The sequence below is a fragment of the Chionomys nivalis genome, chromosome 1, assembly GCF_950005125.1.
Source record: "Chionomys nivalis chromosome 1, mChiNiv1.1, whole genome shotgun sequence".
Classification (NCBI taxonomy): Eukaryota; Metazoa; Chordata; class Mammalia; order Rodentia; family Cricetidae; genus Chionomys; species Chionomys nivalis.
In genome coordinates this window covers 169,950,316-169,959,355 of record NC_080086.1, presented here as the reverse complement: position 1 = coordinate 169,959,355, position 9,040 = coordinate 169,950,316, and the positions used below count along the sequence as shown (strand labels likewise).

The 9,040-nt window shown below is 42.3% G+C and overlaps 1 pseudogene; it reads left to right on the top strand.

Annotated features, from left to right (window-relative positions):
• Positions 1–3,251: 3,251 nt before the first annotated feature.
• LOC130861854 (40S ribosomal protein S2-like) lies at positions 3,252–8,570 on the top strand (annotated as a pseudogene).
• The last annotated feature ends 470 nt before the right edge of the window (positions 8,571–9,040 follow it).

Genomic DNA, 9,040 nt, shown 5'->3' with positions numbered 1-9,040 from the left:
TTGTTTAACTCTGTGAATCTATGTTTCTTTGCCTGTCTAAAACACCTGATGGTCCTAATAAAGAGCTGAACAGCCAATAGTGAGGCAGGAGCAAGGATAGGCGGGGCTGGCAGGCAGAGAATATAAATAGAAGGAGGGATGAGAAAAGAAGGGGAGGAGGATATGAGGGGTCAGCCACTCAGCTACCCAGCCAGTCACACAATAAAAGTCAAAGAAATATGTACAGAAGTAAGTAAAGGAAAAAGCCCAGAGGCAAAAGATAGTAGGGATAATTTAAATTAAGAAGATCTGGCAAGAAATAAGGCAAGCTAAGACATTCATAACTAAGCATTCATAACTAAGAATAAACCTCTGCATGTAATTTATTTGGGAGCTAGGTGGTAGGCCCCTCAAAAAGCCAAAAGAGTAAAAAGCAACACACAACCAACTACCATCTCTATATCGCTTTCTTGTTTACAAGGAAGGAGATCATGGCTGACTTGCCATCATTTTATCCTAACTCCTTTGTGTGGGGCTAAATAAATGATTACTTAGAGGACACATTAATGGATGGGTTAATTTAGCATGAGATTTCTGCAAGACTAAGCTATTGACTGGTTGCCTCCACCCATGACCCATCCAGTAACGCTCAGCAATACCTCTGGAGTAACTTTCCAGGAAATCGGGGGGAGTGCATTCTCTTTAACCTTCTTCAATAGTCCTTCTCTGTCAGAGTTCTCACACTGGTTCCCACCCCTCTCCTCCATCTGCTCTTTTCTTGAGCCACAGTCAATATTGACACCCATGTCAATGTCATGGCCCACCTTCTCTTGCAGCGTTTGATCTTATCCACACCAACTTAAGTCAATGTTTTGTCCCATTGTCTCCCTTTTCCCTTCCAACAGGCTAATTCATCTTTATACTTCTATTGGGATGTTTTCCCTAAATCTACGATACCTTGGTTAAGTAGTTTTATATTTTTTTTTCAGACCACCAGATATTTTTATTTGCCACCTGCGTATTCTAACTAGGTAGACAGACAGATTCATGGAAGCAGGAAATGGGACCATCTTGTTGACCCTTGTCTAGTGGCACATAGTCTGGGCATACTTCAACCAAGATGATTTAAAATATAACTCTGAATTTGAAAACAACATTGCTTCAAATTTATTCTTCTATAGTCACACTTAAAGCTCTTTAGAAAAGGCTATTAATTTGAAAGAGAACAAGGAGTAAATATGGAGGGTTTGGAGGGGTTAAAGGGAAGTGGAAATTATGTACTTATAATTCTCTAAAATAAACAATTAGATAAAAAAGAATATATGAGCCTAAAAAACCGTTTTTAAACAGTTCATCTTAACATGTTTGAAAACTTTTCATTTTCTGTAGAGAAACTGTTCATGAAATCAAATGCTAAGCCAGCACGCTTTTCAAGTTCCAGTGAGCCCAGATCATTTGGAGAATTTGGACTCCTTGGACCCTGTTTCAAGATTTCCCGACTCAGCATATCTTAGACTAGTGCAAGTCAGATGCAATTTCTATAAGCATGTACTCATCACAGTAACTGTAAGAAATAACCTCTAAACTTGAAATTGACAATGCAACAGAAGGTTCACGTCTTGCTTGTGTCCTACTCCAGGCAGATTGGAAGCTTTCTTTGCAGAGATTTGGAGACTCACACTGTCTGAGTTCCATCATCTTTCAGGGACTTGGAGCCCTTCATGGAAAAATCTTGTCTTCAGCTAAACAATGAAAGGTGATTGGGAATGCAATGTCTCTAGTGTATGAGTGGGTTTACAGGTGGTAATGGCATGTGTCTTTCTTACACATGACTGGGAAGGAGTTTTATGCTCAGGTAAAGCAGAAGAAACATGTCTTTTGGTGAGCACTGGCGTTTCCTGTTCTGGTATCCTGTACTTCAGATGCACTAACCCAACAACAGGAGTTAAAAGCAAAACAAAACAAAACCCTCATTATGATAAAACTTAGTTCATTTCATATGAGTTCTAAGCACTATCACTAGATTTGGTTTTAAGATATTTTAGTATTTTCCCCCTTAACTCTTATTTCAAAGTTCGTTAAAGATGGCTGTTCCATTTGTAGAATATTTCTTCACTTGCTTGAAGCCCTAGGCTTCATTCTCCGTCATCACAAAAAGGAGAGGTGATGGCACATGCCTGTAATCCCAGTACTCTGGAGGAGGCTGCAGAAAGATCAGAAGTTCAACATCGTCCATCAGCCTGGGATATTCCACACACTGATGAAACAAAAAGAAAGGGAAAAGCAGAAAAGAAGGGAAAAGGCAAGCCTAGGGTAAGAAGCTGTTTCCACAGTAACTTAAGGGATCGTTTTCACACGTCTCATTTCCCACAGCTTCTGCTGAGTTAATTTTTTTTTTTTTTTTTGCAAATTTCAGGTCTTATCATTGATTTTTCTCACACAGCAGGAACAGGAGAGCGATACCAGGTAAAGCACTTCAGCTCTTCAGAAGAAAGTAGCGTCTTGGTAATTAATTCTATTCCGCGACCTCTCTTCACTTGGGTGCCTTTACATCTTTGCATTTTATTTTTTCTTTTATGTGAGAGCTCACTCCAAGTCCTAACCATTTGATCAATATTTTATTTTGCGGGTAAATGATTTTTCTCAGTCACTTTACAACTTTCATCAACTGCTTTCTTAAGCAAACTGCTTCCTGAGGAAGATTGCATAAGAAAGTAGTTTGCAAAGATTTTTAAGTTGTAAAGGAGTACAAATAAGGCTATTATGTGCAAATTGCCAGCAGAATTCATATTTGGAATAACATTTTAACACCTCAAAAAACTACTTAAAAGAGATTTTTAAGAACCCCTTTTTTTCTTGGCTCAAGGACTTCAGGAAATAGATGATTTTGAAGTGAAGAGCGTTCTAGGGAAGTGTTCGGCTTTGACATTCAGGCTCCACCTTCATCTTCATTCCTTTGCCCTGAGAAAGGGCACCATAGATGAAGCCTAGGAGATCATTATTCTCAGCTGCTGAAGGATTGGTACGACGGCAGGGGGACGGACCGTTTGGATTCATGTTTCAGTTCCTAGTCAGTTCATTACGCCATCTTGTTTCCCGATTCCCCTTCAAACAATATTGGGTAGCTTTCACTCCATCTCGCCCCTACTTGGTTTCCCCACTGTACGGTTCACTGAACGTTCTGACCAATCTATGAATTCAGAGAGAGACAGGTAAAAGGCACTGCCCCAAACCTGGAGAGTCTCTTTGAATTCTCATTTTTAAAAAGCGAGATGAATGGTGGGTGAGTGTGTGGCTGGCAAGAGGAAGCTTTGTGTCTCCTTATTAAAAGAATCCTTCTCGCTTCCAGACCTTTCTCAAATGGCCAGGGAAAAGGGTCGAGAGGAGGCGCAGGCTCCTTCCAAACAAGCAAATGTTAGCTCTTATAATGCAATCTAAAGTTCAAAGGAGAAGCAGGTGGAACACCTCTGAGACACAGTGCAAGGGTTTTGTACACAATTCCAAGATGGAAATTCCCTTAAGCCCTCGAGAGGGCAAGGGCCTGAGGAGCTGCTGCCTGCTTGTCTCTCTGGCTCCTGGATTCTTTCTGGCTGCTGTTCTAATGACCAGCAGATAGTGTACAAGTTTCACAGCCTTTCCTCAGCTCTGACTCTTCAGACCGCTCTGGGACTGGAGGTTTGAGGCCTTGGGTTTTCATTCTGGCTGTGTGGCAAGAATTCTGCGGGTAGTTTGAATTCTACGCGGAATTGTGGAAATAGCTACGATCCGGCTGTTCCTATTCCCCAGTTTCCCCAGAACCTGAGCTCTAGAAGCTTGACTTCTTTCTGGCTGTATGTTCTCACTAATGAAAACGTGTCACTGAACTGGTGTTTCAGCTCCCTGCTCCTCCCCATTTGATAGACAGTAGCATTTTCTTATTCAGTACTGGCTGTATCCCTGAAACAAGATGGTGATGGTTGGCGTGAAGAGATCTCGTCTTATTGGCCCCTGGTTATCAGGGCTGGTTTCAGCTTTATTTAGCAAAGTGAAAATGGCCTTTTCATTGATCTCAGCTGCATGGTTTGCATATTCCAGCCCGATTCCACTACGGCATGTTATATAGCACAGACAAGGCTGAGGTTATCTCTTTCTTCCATCAGGCTGATCTTGCCAACATCAAGTAGGGTAGTGTTTGTGTCACTATGGCATAGAGTCCCTTGATGTCTTCACCACTATGGATAAGGGAGAAGGCAGAAGGGCCATCATCTCTGTCCCTTTTGATGATGTTTCTATGACAAATGTGAACTATAAGAAGGATCAGCAATGACTCCTGCACCACCAACTTAGTCCCCTTGGCCAAGGTCATACATGACAGAGTGGGCATCATGAAGGGTCTCATGACTGCCGTCCATGGATGGCATCACTTTCACCAATGAATCTATGAACTGCTCCTCTGGGAAACTGGTCTGATTGCTGTGGTGCTAACCAAAGCATCACCTCTGTATCTATTTATGTCACTAACGCTGTGGGTTGCATGAAAGGTTCACTAACTTCTGTGACTCCACCCACTTTAGGCCTAAAATTTGACTTGTTACCTATAGGAAAGCATCAGTTATAATGGCATTGAGAAGGCAATAAAGTGAACATTAAGAGTCACCTAACTGGACATGGTGGTGCCCGTCTTTAATCCCAGTACTTGGGAGGCAGAGGCACTCAGATCTCTGAGTTTGAGGCTAGCCTTGTCTACAGAGTGAGTTCCAGGATAGCCAGGGCTACAGAGAGAAGCCTTGTCTTGAAATAATGATAAATAAATAAATAATAAATAAAGGAGGAAGGAAGGAAGGAAGGAAGGAAGGAAGGAAGGAAAGAAAGAAAGAAAGAAAGAAAGAAAGAAAGAAAGAAAGGAAGAAAGAAAGAAAGCAGGCCACTTATGGTGACTTGAAAGAAAATAGCCCCCAAAGGGAGTAGCACTATTAGGAGGTGTGGCTTTGTTGGAGTAGGCATAGTCTTTTTGGAGGAAGTTTGTCACTGTAGGGATAGGCTTTGAGGTCTCCTATGTTGAAGCTATTCCTGGTGAGACAGACCACTTCTTATTGCCCGCACGCCGCCCTGTTCCTTGCCATGATGATAATGGACTAAACCTCTGAAACTGTAAGCCACCGCCTCAATTAAATGTTTTCCTTTGTAAGAGCTGCTGTGGTCATGGTGTTTCTTCACAGCAATAGAAACCCTAGCGAAGACACTACATAAAGGCTATCCTGGAATACATGGAGGACCAGTTTATCCCTTGAGACTTTAACAGTGACATCCAATCTTCCTCTTTCAGAGCTCTTACTGACATCATCCTCAATAATCACATTATCAAGCTAAATGTCTGTTCTTCAGCTGTCATTCCACTTCCTGGAATGGAAATATGACTGTTGATCTGACTACAGTCAGCAAGGTGGTCCACATGGTCATATGGCCTCCAAGGATGATGGAATACCTGGATTGCCTGCCTATCCAGCAAAAGCACAAGAGGAAGAGGATGGCCTCAGCTACTGGGAGGCTCTGCACCAACTCAGTGCCCAAACACAGTGACAATCTCCCTCTTGCAGCTTCCACTCCAGACCCACTGAAGTGGGGGGCTTAGGGAGCCCTATTTTGTCACAAAAGAAAAATAAATCTGAGCAGCACTTTTTCATTGTAGTTATACAAATAGAAAGTAAAACAAGAGGGAGGCTTTTAATATCTCATAGTAAGTATATAATATATAATCTCACTAAACTTAGATGACATTTACATTAGACATGGGAAATAGCTAATAAAAATGCTGTATCTCATAGGAACATAAGGGTGATTACATCTTGCACATAACAGTTCATCTTATTTAGCACAATAATAGCTACTTTAAAAAATCTGCACTTGTCAGGCTGGAGTGATGGCTCAGCAGTTAAGAGCACGTGTTGCTCTTGCAGGGGATCAGACTTCAGTGCTCAGCACCCACATGGTAGTTCACAACTACATATAACTTCAGTTTCCAGGGGAACAGATGGCTCTGGCCCCCTTGGATACCTGCACACAATTGCACATCCTCCATCACACAAACAGATAGACATAATATAAAATACTGAAAATAAATCTTTAAAACTATCTGTGACTTGAGCTCACATGTGTAATTGAAGCACTCGGGAGGCAGAGGCAGGGGGCTGACCACTGTAGCTTGAGGGCCAGCTGACACGGAGCAGTCAAAAAGACTGCGGAAGACTGACACATAGAGTTGTCCTGGCTTCCATACATACGTCATGGCATGGGTACAGTTTCACACATACGCGTGCACGCACACACACACAAACACACACGAAGAAAATTCAAGTATTGCTGAATATTATTTAAGCAATCTTTAATGATTCTTGGCTTTTAAAAATGCGTCAACACTAAAATTACAAATTGGTGAGATATTGGGAACCTTTGGGTACCAGCCTCAGTGTCCCCTCAGAGTTCAGAAGACTCACAGCAAGCGCGGAACTTAGACCCAAGGGCTAAATGAACTCTCTTCCACATACGTACTTTTCCACGTCAGTTTCTTTATTCTTCTCCTGCTGTTCTCATCCTATTCTGTAAAGTTTCCAGTTTATACACACAAAAAAACAAAGGCAAATCTCTGAGCTTGGACGTCCCTTTATCTTTGAAGGTCCCAAATGTGATCTATATGAAAGACTCCTTTCCTGACTGCACGTCCTGCCAAACGGAAGATAGCTGCAAGGAGGTGGCTTCTAATGTATCTCAGGGAATGAACCCGAGATTAGACTGTGGGAACCAAGGTTATTGACTGTGAGACTGAATTTCCCACTGGAGGTCCCACAGAGTGTGTGTGTGGGGGGGGGGGTGGTCCAATTTATCAGTACATGGGAAAGAGTTCTCCCACTTATCCATACTCTGCTGAATCATGCACCAAGGGAGAGTGCGTATGGCTTCACAAGGGATCTACTGTAAGAATCAGCTAATAAACAAAAGGTGGTTGGCCCAGAGCCTTGCGTGAACTGGGTTTATTTCCATCAGAATGTATTTGTTCTGGTAGGTCAGCCTTCTGCTCTATCAGCTAAAATCTCACTGCATGATTCCTGCAGACCTCAGCAAGGAGAAGAGTAGCCATAATTGGTCTTGGTAGTCAAAACCTGTTAGGCATATCAAAGCAAAATTTATAGCCTTAAATACATCTATTAAAAAATGAGAGCTGGGCGGTGGTGGCGCACGCCTTTAATCCCAGCACTCGGGAGGCAGAGGCAGGCGGATCTCTGTGAGTTCGAGACCAGCCTGGTCTACAAGAGCTAGTTCCAGGACAGGCTCCAAAATCACAGAGAAACCTTGTCTCGAAAAACCAAAAAAAATAAAATAAATAAATAAATAAAAAATGAGAAAGATCAAAAATAAATGAGCTACAAGCTGGAGAGATGTCTCAGAGGTTTAAGAGCTCTGGCTGCTGTTCCGGAGGACCCAGGTTTGATCCCCAATACCCACATGGCGGCTCACAATTATCTGTAACTCCAGCTTCAGGAGATCAGGCAACCTCTTCTGGCCTCTGTGGGCTCCAGACACACATGAAGAACACAGACAGCATGCAAGAAAAACATCCATATGCAAAATAAAAATAATAAATTTTATAGAAGAATTACAGCAGACTTTAAAAAAAAGAACTAATCATTCACCACTGAAAACTTAAATAGAACAAAAAAACAGAGGGAAAATAGGAAAATAAAAATACAATTTTGACTTCTTTTTCACCAGGAAAACAACAAGTAGTGGATGGCATCGGTGGGGTGGGAGTGGCAAGATTAGGAGGCATCTGGGGAGGATTTGGCAGCGGTTTTAGGAGCCAGGGATGCGGTCAAGGTTCTGGTTGTGGTCAAGGTCTAGGGGCTTGTGGAGGTAAAGCCAAGGACAAGGATTGGATCCCCAGCACCAAGCTGGGCTGCCCAGTCAAGGATATGAAGATCAAGTCCCTGGAAGAGATCTACCTGTTCTCCCTGCCCATTATGAATTCCGAAATTAATGATTTTTCCTGGGGTCATCCCTAAAGGATGAGGTTCTAAAGATCATGCCAGTGCAGAAGCAGGCTGGCCAGTAGACCATGTTCAAGGCTTTTGTCACTACTGGGGACTACAATGGTCATTTTGGTCTTGGTATTAAGTGTTCCAAGGAGGTAGCCGTTGTCATCATCTTAGCCAATTATTTCATCATCCCTGTGCAGAGAGGCTACACAGGGAACAAGATAAGCAAGTCCCACACTATTATGTGCAAAGAGAGAGGTCTCTGTGACTTTGTGTCGATGCTCCTCAACCCTGTGCCCAGAGGCACTGGCATCGTCTCTACCCCTATGCCCAAGAAGCTACTGATGATGACCAGTATTGATGACTACTACATATCAGTCAGGGACTGTACTGCCACCCTGGGCAACTTGGCCAAGGCTACCTTTGATGCCATCTCTAAGACCTACAGCTACTTGACTCCCGACCTTTGGAAAGAGAATGTTTCACCAAGTCTCCTCATCAGAAATTCCCTGGCCATCTTGTAAAACCCACACTAGCGTCTTAGTTCAGAGGACCCAGGCTGAAGCTGTGGTTACCACATAAGCGTTTTATACAAAAAGTAAAAATAAATAAAGTCAATTAAGTCTGTTTTAAAAAAGTAGAAACTTGATGAAACATAAAACATGGCTTGATCAATACAAATAAAAACAAATCATTTTAAAGGAATAAAATAACTATAAATGTTATTGAATAAACATAGTCTTGGAAATTCTTTTAAACATAAAAGAGAAAAATAGTGGTTAGGGATAGAGTTCAGTTGATAGGATGCTTTCCTGGAAGACATGAAGCCCTGGGATCAACCTCCAACACCCCCTAAATCAGGTGTGGTGTCACCTGCCTGCAATATCAGTCATCAGAAGACAGAGGCAGAAGGATAAGAAGTTCAAGATTATCCTTGACCACACAATGAGTTCAAGGTTACTCTGGGGTACTTGAGACCATCTTGGTGGGGAGGAGATAGAGAACAGGGTAAACCTTAAGGAAAAGCAGTGAAGATGCTAAAGTTTTAGCAA